We start from the raw sequence: 12,776 nt of genomic DNA on the forward strand, positions 1-12,776 counted from the left end.
CCTATCAGATTGGATACATAAACAGAATCCAGCATTTTTCTGCATACAGGAAACTCATTTCAGAGACAAATATAGACACAAACTCAGAGTAAATGGTTGGGAAAAAAATCCAAAGCAAACAGCCCCAAGAAACAAGGTGGAGTATCCATTCCAATATCGAATAAAGTAGATTTTCAATAAAAAGTTATCAAAAAAAGAAGGGACACTTTTTTACTCATTACAGAAATATTTTATCAGGAGGAACTCTCAATCCTTAAAATACATGCTCCAAATACAAGAGTACCCATATTCATAAAAGAAAACTTACTAAAGCTGAAAAAATACATTGCACCAGACACAGTAATAGTGGGAGACTTCAACACCAAACTCTCATCAATGGTAGCAGATCATGGTAGCAGAATCTGAATGAGGATGCAGTGAAACTATCAGAGGTTATGAACCAGTTGGAATTAATAGACATCTACAGAACATTTCAACCTAAAAGAAAAGAATACACAATCTTCTCAGGACCTCACAGCAGTTTTTCGAAAATTGACCAAATCATCACTCACAAACCAAGCCTCAATAGATATAAGAAGATTGAAATACTCTCATGCATCCTATCACATCACCAGGAACTAAGGCTGGTCTTTAATGAAAACAAAGAAAACAAAAAGCCTATATACACAAGGAAACTGAAAATTGCTCTATTAAGCTATAACATTTTTATACTTTAATATAGCATGGCCAAAGAAGACATTTAAGAAAGAAATTAAGGATTTTATAGAATTTAATGAAAATGAAAACACAACGAACCCAAACCTATGGGATGCTATAAAAGCAGTACTAAGAAGAAAACTCATAGCTCTGACTGCTTCTAAAAAGAAACTGGAAAGAGTATACATTAGCCACTTGGCAGCACAGTTGAAAGCTCTAGAATAAAAGGAAGCAGATACAAAAGATAGGAGTAGATGACAAGAAATAAACAAACACATAACAGAAATTAACCAAATAGAAACAAAAGAAACCATTCAAAGAATCAACAAAACCAAGAGCTGGTTCTTTGACAAAATAACCAAGACTGATAAACCCTTAGCCAGACTAACTAGAGGGCAAAGAGAGAGTATAAGAATTAACAAAATCAGAAAGGAAAGTGGAGACATAACAGCTGAAACTGAGGAAGTTCAAGAAATCATCAGATCCTACTACAAAAACTTATACTCCACAAAATTGGAAAATCTGGAGGAAATGGACAAATTCCTAGACAGATACAAGATCCCAAAGTTAAACCAGGACCAAGTAAATCATCTAAATAACCCTATAACACCTAAAGAAATAGAAGAAGTCATCAAAAGCCTCCCAACCAAAAAAAGCCCAGATCCAGACGGGTTAAGTGCAGAATTTTATCAGACATTTATTGAGGATATAATACCAATATTCTCCAAACTAATCCACAAAATAGAGTCAGATGGAACACTACTTACTCATTTTTTTGAGACAAAAATAACCCTCATTCTTAAACCACGCAAAGACCCTACAAGTAAAGAGGACTTCAGACATATCTTCTTTATGAACATTGATGAAAAACTACTCAAAAATTTTTTTGCAAACCAAATCCAAGAACACATCAAAATGATCATTCACCATGATCAAATAGGCTTCATCCCTGGGATGCAGGGATGGTTTAATTTAAGGAAATCCATCAATGTAATCCCCCATATAAACAAACTCAAAGAACAAAACCACATGGTCATCTCACTAGATGCTGAGAAAGCATTTGACAAAACTCAACATCCCTTCATGTTAAAAGTCTTGAAAAGAACAGGAATCCATGGCCCATACCTAAACACAATAAAAGCAATATACAGAAAACCAATAGCCATCATCAAACTTAATGGTGAGAAACTTGATGCAATCCGACAAAAATCAGGGACTAGACACAGCTGCCCACTCCCCCCATCTATTCAACATAGTACTGGAAGTCCTGGCCGGAGTAATTAGATAGCACAAGGAAATTAAAGGGATACAAATTGGAAAGGAAGGAGTAAAAATATCAATATTGCAGATGACATGATAATATATGTAAGTGAGCCAAAAAATTCAACCAAAGAACTTCTACAGCTGAGAAACATGCTCAGCAAACTTCCTGGATATAAAATTAATTCAAACAAATCAGTAGCCTTGCTCTACTAAAAGGACAAACATGCTGAGAAAGAAATTAGGCAAAAGATACCCTTTACAGTAGTCACAAACAATACGAAATACCTGGGTTTGACTCTAACTAAACAAGTGAAAGACCTGTATGACAAGAACTTCAATTCTCTGAAGAAGGAAATCGAGGAACATCTCAGAAAATGGAAAGATCTCCCATGCTCATATATTGGAAGGATCAACATTGTAAAAATTGCCATTTTACCAAAAGCAATCTACAGATTCAATGCATACCCATCAAAATTACAACCCAATTATTCATAGAGTTGGAAAGAGCAATGATAAAATTCATTTGGAATAACAAAAAAAATTTAGAATATCGAAATTTATCCTCAATAACAAGAAAACATCTCGGGGAATCACCATCCCTGACATCAAGCTATTTTACAAAGCAATTGTGTTAAAAACTGCATAGTCCTGGTACAGAGATAGGCATGTTGATCAATGGAACAGAATAGAAGATCCAGAAATGAACCCTCACATATATGGTCACTTGAATTTTGACAAAGGTGCTGTAAACATTGAATGGAAAAAGAACAGACTCTTCAACAAATGGTGTTGGTTCAACTGGCACTCAGCATGCAGAAGAATGAAAATAGAACCTTTCTTATCTCCTTGTACAAAGCTCAAGTGCAAATGGATCAAAGATCTCCACATTAAACCAGGTGCACTGAAACTATTAGATGAGAAAGTAGGAAAAACCTTAGAACATATAGGCAGAGGAAAAAAATTTCCTGAACAGAACACCAATAGCTCGAGCTCTAAGGTCAAAGATTGGCAAATGGGACTTAATGAGATTGCAAAGTTTCTGTAAGGCTAAGGATACTGTGAAGAAAACAAAATGGCAGCCAAGAGATTTGAAAAAGATGTTTACCAACCTAATATCCAAGATATACAAAGAAATCAAGAAGTTAGACACAAGAGAATCAAACAATCCTGTTAAAAAATGGGGTATATAGCTAAACAAACAATTCTCAATTGAGGAATATTGAATGGCTGAGATGCATGTAAGGAAGTGTTCGGTATCCTTAGCCATGAGGGAAATGCAAATCAAAACAACCCTGAGATTCTACCTCATACCATTCAGAATGGCTATGATCAAAAACTCAGATGACAGCAGATGATGGTGAGGATGCAGAGAAAGAACACTCCTCCACTCTTGTTGGGATTGTAAACTGGTAAAACCATGCTGGAAATCAGTCTAGCAGTTCCCCAGAAAATTTTACATAGTACTACCTGAACACCCAGTTTATCCACTTCTGATCATATACCCCAGAGAGGCTCCAACATACAACAAGGACACATGCACCAAAATGTTTGTAGCAGCGTAATTTATAATAGCCAGAAGCTAGAAAGAACCCAGATGTCCGTCAGTAGATGAATGAATACATAAATTGTGATATATTTACACAATGGAATACTTCTCAGCTATCAGAAACAATCACTTTATGAAATACCTAAGTAAATAGATGCATCTTGAGAATATCATCCTGAGTGAGGTAACCCACTCACAAAAGAACAAACATCATTTGCTGTCACTGATAATTGTATACTAATCCCAGAAAGTTCTGACCACCCAAGAAACAACTCACAGGCTATATGAAACTCAAGAAAAAAAAAAAAGGCCAAGAACAAAAAATAAAGCTGCAGTCCTTCTTAGGAAAAAATACGTATAGCATCCTCTCAGAGTGTGGTACATCTGGAACTTAAATCATTAGTAATCCAAGATCTTAGACAATAGCCTAGTGGCAATTTTTAGTATCCACAGATCATTATCCTTAATCTATACTCAACAAGAAATCTGTTTCCATGTTACGTTCTGTCCTACATGTACTTTATGCTTATGGTAACTAGTGGGATTTCAATGCAAGCTATCAGACCTGTAAAAGAATTAAGTACTGACAAAAATATTCATAAAATATTATGCCAAAATGCCTCAAAATCTGTATATGTGTCCCTCTTTTTTTAAATAAAGCTGTAAGAAAAAAAATAAATATATTAAAATAAAAATAAATAAATAAAATATTCATACATCTAAAATCTCAGGTACCTTCTGGAAAAGGAAGCAGAATGATTAATTGTAAGAGTCAGAAGATCAGGAAATTTTCAGTGAAGTTTTGTTTCTTTAATCAATTAGCACAATGATGATGTATCATCACCACAACTGTTCTTATGTGAACTGTCAAAGTGGGTGGGAAAATCCAGTACACCCCAACCCTTCATAAAGAACTATAGGACCATAAGGAATGCTGAAATTGGAAGTTGAAGCATTTCCTGGGAAGGAGCACACTGATTTCTTATGAAACTTCAGATGGTCATGTCTGAAAACAAACACAAGTAACATTGTAAAGGTTAAGCAAGACAATGTAGGAATATAAACGCATATACATATAGATGAATGTATGTAAAATCAATTAATGAAAGGAAGGTCCAGAAATTTGAGAGGGAGGAAGGAGGAATATATGAAATGGTTAAAGGTAGAAAAGAAAGTGGTAAGGATTATAATTATATTCTCAGAAATAAAACAAATTAAAGCACAATTCCTGAGGATCCAATTATACCTTATTTACAGGAGCCAAAATCTGGAAAGAATACAGATATCCCTCAATAGAGGAATGGATACAGAAAATGTGGTACATTTACAAAGTAGAGTATTACTTAGCTAGTAAAAACAATGACTTCATGAAATTTGCAAACAAATAGATGGAACTAGAAAATATCATCTGGACCTTAAAATATCATCCTGAATGAGGTTTCTCAGTCACAAGAGAACAAACATGGTATATACTCACTGAGAAGTAGATATGAGGCAACAGCTTGGAATATCTATGATACAACTCACAGACCCTATGAAGCTCAAGAAGAAGAATGACCAAAGTGTTGATGCTTCAGTCCTTCTTAGAAGGGGGAACAAAATTCTCATAAGATGTCCATGATAGAAGGGATTTTGGAGGTAGATATGGGGATAGGGAAGTCAGGATCAGGTATGGGAGAATGCAGGATGATTTACAGAGTAAAAGGCCATTAAACAAAGGTGTGAAGCAAGGGGATACAAAAAAGTCTAAGATTCCAGCAAAGCAAGAAGGTCCCAGGACCCAACAGGATGAAATGTCCAACAAAGGGGAGTTATAACTATATGGATAATATACAGAGTTTTGGCGAGGCCCCAGGTTAGGCAAGGGTGGAAGATGGGGCCACCCACTCATCTCCAAATTTTTAACACAGAATTGTTCCTGTCTTATAGAAATATGGAAACAATGTGTGGAACAGAGACTGAAAGACAGGTCATCCAGGGACTGCCACATTTGGGTCTCAGTCCAATATACTGACACCAAACCCAGACACTATTACAGATGCCAAGAAATGAAGCTGTCTCTCAAGAAGCTTAGCCAGATGATGACAAATACAGATATGGATGCTGGCAGTCAACAATTGAACTGAGCATGGGGACCCCAAGAAGGTGTTAGGATAGGACTAGAGGAGCAGGAAAGGTTTTCATGGCTCAAGCTGCATATGTGGCAGAGGATGGCCTTAAATAGCATTGATGCAGGTAGAGTCCCTTGGTCATGGAAGGCCAATGCCCAAGTGTAGGCAAATGCTAGGATGATGAGGTGAGCATAGATGGGTGGTGAAGAGCACTGTCAAAAAGCAGGGTTCAGGGTATTAGATAGGGGTTTTGTGGAGGGGAAACAGGGAATGGGAGTCAACATTTGAAAAGTGAATAAATAAAATATCATACTAAAAAAAAATAAATTGCTGAAACCAAATGTGGACTAATAAAATATTCAGCTAAGATCAACTGAGATTCTTGCTTTCAGTCATTCATATGCTTGAAGAGATTTATTTAGATCGAATGACCTTTCCAGATAAACATTATTTTCTGTGAATTTATATGGACATATCTGTTCTTTTCTTTACCTATTCATTGAAGGTACCACACAAGAATAGAATGTACACTTTAACAATTTTTGTACTACATTCTTGACCCACAATAAGACTTTAACATAGCTCCTCGTGTAGTAGTAAACCTCAACCATAAAATTATTTTTATTATTAATTCATAGATATAATTTTGGTATTTATGAAACATAATTTAAGAATTTTGGGAGATAGACATTTCCCAAAATGTTTGAAATAATCAGGTTGAAACAAATAGTTTAAAGGAACATTGGCAGAATGTGAGAAGATAAATGAGAGAGATGTGTAAATGTATATATATACATTTATCTGTAAATATCAAAGGACAGAAACAGACAAATACACACACAAAGAGGAAAGGAAAGAGTACAGAACCAAAAGAAAAAGCAGCAAAAGTAATTTCTGTTTGATACTGTGATTTAAATACCTAGCTTTTAGTAAATACAACTTCAAGTAGTGAATTAAAAATATCAAGTATGGAAATAAATCATATATGCCCTGACACTTCTAGCTCCAATCAAACTAACCTTCATGTTGACTTTGAGTAAAAAATCAGAACTTTCAATATTTGAAGCTCTTAAACAGGAAGTATGAAGGGAAATTTATGAAAAGGTAGGCTGATATGTTACAAACAACACAGAATAGGCAATAATGGAAAAGTAAAAATAAAGTCATATCTATTATTCTATTTTATATTAGTGAGATTATCATGGCATATATATATATATATATATATTCCAAGTCATTTCTATGGTTACCTGACATTTAGAACTACATTCCTAACTAATTCACTGAGCTGAAAATAAAATATAATGAACTTAATTAGAAACAACTCAAGTTATTTGTATAATTTTGAAATAATTTTAATCCTGTAAAAGTCCTGTCTTGCACACATGAACTCACGTCAGCTGTGAATGTCTGCAGAATGCCAGCATAAGGTTTTGTTAACAAATGTCTCAGCAGGAAAGGAGGAAGACAGTAATGAATTAACACCTCTAGCTCAGGTAACATTGTAAATTGCTTTCTCCAGTGGATGATCCAATATTCACCATGTAAAGGTAGCAGTAAGTTGGTATTAAAAAGAGAGCCGACATGACATTTGTTGGGAAAATTACATGCAGGCACAGGGAACTGGTAAAGTAAAAGAAGGAGTGAATCTGATCAACTCACATTTCAGACAATATTTTAATATAATTCTGTTGAAAATGTCACTCAGCTATCAGAAACAACGACTTTATGAATTTCTTAAGAGAATGGATGCATCTAGAGAATATCATCCTCAGTGAGATAACCCAGTCACAGAAGAACAGACATAATATGCAGTAACTGATAATGGGATACTAACCCCAGAAAGCTCTGAACACCCCAGAAACAACTCACAGACTATATGAAGTTCAAGAAAAAAAAAAGAAAATGAAAAAAAATTATGCTTAATCTTTACACACCAAGAAAACTTTGGCTAATTCTAGGTTACATCTTGTTTTACATGTACTTTATGCTCATTGTAACTAGTAAGATCTTTTTTTTTTTTTTTTTTAAGTTTTATTTGGTCCTTTTATTTTATTTTTTTAAACGACTTTATTTTACAAAACAAAGATAAATGTACAGATTTTAAACATTTTTTGCTTAAAATTATACATTTTTGTCAGTACTGTTTTTTCAGACATTGAAATAATTTTTACATAAAACCATTGTAACTAGTAAGATCTTAATGCACACTATCAAACTTTAAAAAAAAAGAGTACTGACAAAAACGTATTCATATACTTTTATGCAAAAATGCTTTTAAAATCTGTACATTTATCTTTGTTTTTTAAAATAAAGTTGTTCAATTATAAAAAAAAAAGTCACTATATCTTTTAACTCACATAACAAAGAACATTCCTCTTGTAACACTAATGAAAAGCTTACATTCTCAGTTCCTTTCTATCAAAGTGAAGAAACACTATAAACAAGGCATTTTATGAAAGACAGTGCTTAAATGGGTTTACCGCTTCAGGGGTTTAGGCTCCATGAGTGTGAAGCAAAAGTATGGAAAACAACAGGACAATAACATAGCCCACATAATTATCTAAGCTGGTTTCAAGGAGTTTCACATAGTTTGAAGTGACAATCAGGAAGCTCTTCTGGGTATTAGTCCTCTGTATATATGTATATATCTGCATATATAATTTGTGTAGATTGTCTTTTTTGTTATTATAATATTCCTAACAATAGGTGTAAGATCAGTCTCTGATTTTTTTGTCTGCTCTTGGAAACCTTTTCCACCCGCTGGGTTGTCTTGTCTAGTTTAATATGTGGGTCTGTGTCTATTGATATGCAATTTGTTATGTTATGTTTGGTTGATATCCCAAACTGGCCTGCATTTTTTCCCCTTTTATAAAGGAAATAGAGGAGGAGTGGTTCTGGCTGAGAAGGGCATTGATAGAGGAGAATCTGGAAGAAATAAAGGGAGGAGAACCCAAATTCGGAATGTGATATATGAGAGAAGAATAAATAAATTACAAAAATATAAATGAATAGGCTGAAGTCCCAGGCATTGAGGTGTAACCAGTTTTCAGAGAAATCCACACTGAGAATGGTGCCATTTTACCTGTGAGCAAAAGCCTACCCCCAGGTACATACCTTCTCCAAAAGGCCATCACACCTGCTAACATTTTCCAAAGTCTTGAGGCAAAATATTCCCCAAGCTTATGAGCCTACATAACAATCATTCTTCTAACTTCTACAAATTCATAGTAAATACAGAATTCATTAGCAAATGAGAACAACAATTCCTTACTAAAAATTCCAGGTAAGTTAGAAAAATAATTAAGGAAAAGGCTATCTTAGAAATCTACTGGGATGATCTATAGTAGTCAAGATGTTCCTTTACTAAATTCATTTATAATTTGTTTTATCATATTTTAAGCACTTTTATCATATTTTGAATAATATTTTCACCAGGGAACTTCATTATACTCTAATATGCACTTCTTTGAACAGGGATGATGGTGAATCAATGGGCAGGAAAAGCTAGTTTAATGTGGAAAACAAAGAAATGTGAGCTTTATCACATGATCAGTGGAAAAACACAATTAGCTTGCTAATAACCTGTCCTGAGTAATAAGCTATTACAAGACCCTAATTGTGATAAAATAACGAACCCTCAATTAAAAAAAAAAGCTCTACTCAGAGCTTTTCAGAAAAGATTAAAAGACTGGAAATAGTGCTAAAGATAAAAGAGGTAAAGAATCCAAAGTTATGGTGCCCTACATGAATTATTACAGGATAAAAAATTTGGGGACATATGATATTACTGAAAACTAAATAAAAAATGAAGCCATATATGGTAATTTTTCTTATTATTTTTGAGCATCAATTTCACAAGTTTAAAATATATATTAAGTTTCATAAAGCTATTGTAAAGAATGAGATAAATCAGGTGGCATAAATTCAAAAATTAGTAAAGTTGTAGTATGACTTAATTTTGTCTGGCAATCTTTGATAAGATATTATTCTTCCTTGTCTTCTTACTCATTTGATACTGTATAGTAATTTGAAGTTATAACAAGTTAATTCTGATTAGTTTAATTCTGACTCATCAGTAGAAACTCTACTTTTCTCCTTGTTACTCAATAATTATATCCTAATAGTTGAATGAATAAAAATAGGATATACTTAATATACAGATAACTTTCTGATAATCTTACTTTTCTGTGTTTTTTCTTCTGAAGTTATTTTATCTTATATCCTTTTAATAGAAACAAAATGCAATTGGTTTCAAATATATTATGAAAGATAGTTCCGAATATAATGTGAAAGATATAATAAAATTTTTTGGTTTGTCCTATATCTTATATGTGGGGTGTTAGATATGATTTCTTGGGGTACACTCAATTGATTCTATTTATCTTGTCAAATAATAATGGTTTCTCTTAATTAAAATGACTACAGGATTATACTTGGCATGTAAAAAGTATGTAATACACTGAATGCCTTGAACTGTTTAAATAGCCTTTTACTTTTTGTACTAGAAATAAAACACATTTGTCTATTATTTTATCATTTAATTTATATCATACCTTGTCTCAGTTAATTTGCTAATATTTTAAGGACTTTGGGAGATTTGTCCAAGTGGATGCATTTGTTTGAAGAGTTTGTTCAGATTTTCATTCTTGAATTCCCTTTTGCAGGTAAAATTTTCATCCTGATAAGTTGCATTCTTATTTTAAGCGTGGGAGAGGCTTACTCATACTTACAAAAAACCAGATGCATTCACTGAAGGTAAGATTCTTGTGGTGTTATAATACTGATTTAACAGAACTTTATTAGGAATGTAAAAGTATAGTTTCATCACGTCAAATGTTGAGGGCACGTTCTAATGTATAGATTTGCAATCCCAGTAAAACCAGGGACTAGACAATGCAGGGAACTTACCCGTACCTATTTAATATAGTACTAGGAGTCCTAGCTAAAGCAATCAGACAGCAAAAGCAAGTCAAAGGATACTAATCAGGAACAAAGAAGTCAAAATATCAGTATTTGCAGATGATATGATAGTTCCGATTTTGGTGGGTTTTGGAATGAATCTGTAGATTGCTTTTGGAAGGATGGTCATTTTTACTAGGTTAATCAAAATGATCTCTGAATAGGGGAGATATTTCCATCATTTAATTTCTTTGATTTCTTTCTTGAGAGACATGAAGTTTTTGTCACACAGATCTTTCACTTCCTTGGTTAGTAATACAGAAAGTATTTCATATTATTTTTGCCTATTCTAAACAATGTTGTTTTTCTACTTTCTTTTCCATTTTTCCATTTTTCATTTGTATTAAGGAAGGCTACTTATGTGTTTGACTGAATTTTATATCCAGCCACTATGTTGAAGTTGTTTACCAGCTGTAGATGTTCACTGGTAAAATTTTTGGGATCACATCAATACGCACACACATTATCATATCATCTGTACATAGTTTTCCGTTGACTTCTTCCTTGCTATGTGTATCCTCCTGATCTCTCTTTCTTGTCTAATTATTTTAGCAAGAACTTTGAATACAATGTTGAAAAGAAAGTGAGAGAGTAGGCAGCTTTGTCCTTGATTGTAGTAGAATTGCTTCAAGTTTCTCACCATTTTAATTTGAAATTGACAATTGTCTTGCTATCTATTGCTTTTATTATACTTCACTGAGTGCCATGAATTTGTGATCATTCCAAGACTTTTAACTAGAAGTGCTATTGTTGTTTTTTGTCTATAAAACTTTTTTCAGCACCTAATGAGATGATCATGTGAAATGTTCTTTGAGTTTGCTTATAGAGTAGGTTAAATTCATGGATTTTCCTATCAATGCATTCCTGGGCTGCAGCATAATTGATAATGGTACATGATGGTTTCATATGTTCTTGGATCCAGTTTGCAAGGAGTTTTTTGAGTATTATTTCATATTCATAAGCAAAATTGGTCTGAAGTTATCTATTTTGGCTTTTTGTATAGTTTAGGTAAGAAAGTAACTGTGGCTTCATAGAATGAATTACATATTGTTTCTCCTGATTATATTTATGGAATAGTTTGAGGAATATTGGTATTAACTCATCTTTGCATCTTGTCCCAAGCTTTTTTTTTTTTTTTTTTTTTTTTTGGTGATGAGGGTTTTGTTTTTGTTGTTGTTGTTTCTTTCTTTGTTTGTTTTATGAGTGCTTCTATTTATTTAGAGGTTGTGGTACTGTTTAGATGGTTTATCTGAGCCTGTTGTAAACTTGGTGCTTGATATTTGTCTAGAAAATTATCCATTTCATCTAGATATTCGAGAGTTGTTGAATATACACATTTTTAGTAGGATCTGATGATTTTTTGGATTTCTTCAGTTTTTGTCATTATGTCTCCCTTTTCATTTCTGATTTTGTTAATTTGGCAATTGCTTCCTTGCCCTTTAGTGAGTTTGTCTAAGGGTTTATCAATCTTGTTGATTTTTTCAAAAACTCAGCACTTGGAATTGTTGATTCTTTGTATCTTTTCTTTGTTTCTAGGTTGTTATTTTGTGATTTTGTTGTTGTTTTGTTTTGTTTTTAGCTCTTAGGTTATTTCCTGCATTCTACTCCTTTTAGGTCTGCTTTCTCTTTTTTTATACTACAACTTTAGGGAGTATGGTTAAGTTGCTACTGTAGGATCTCACTGATTTCATGATGGAGGGACTTAGTGCTATTAATTTACTTCTTAGCGCTGTTATCATTGTCTCCCATAAAGTTTGGTACTCTGTGTCTTCATTTTCGTTCAATTCTACAAAGTCTTTAGCTTCGTTTTTATTTTTTCATGACCATGTTATCACTAAATAGACAGTTCTTCCTGTTCCATGAGTACATGGACTCTTTGATGTTTTTGTTGTAGTTTAATTCTAGCTTTAATCTCTGGTGATCAGATATGAGGCATTGGATTATTTTAATCATCTTGTATCTGTTGAGGATTATTATGTGTCAGATTATACAGTCAGTTATGGAGAAGGTTCCATGAGGTAGTGAATTGAGGGTATATTCTTTGGTTTTAGAATGAAATGTTTGGTCTTTGTCTGTTATATTCATTTGGTCATAACTTCCGTTTTTTTATCCTTTTACTCTGAGGTTGCCTCTATCTTTGTCACTGAAGTATGTTTCTTGTATGCAGCTAAATGATGGATTGTGTTTATTTATCTAGT

The sequence above is a fragment of the Micromys minutus genome (genome assembly GCF_963924665.1).
Source record: "Micromys minutus genome assembly, chromosome: 8".
Classification (NCBI taxonomy): domain Eukaryota; kingdom Metazoa; phylum Chordata; class Mammalia; order Rodentia; family Muridae; genus Micromys; species Micromys minutus.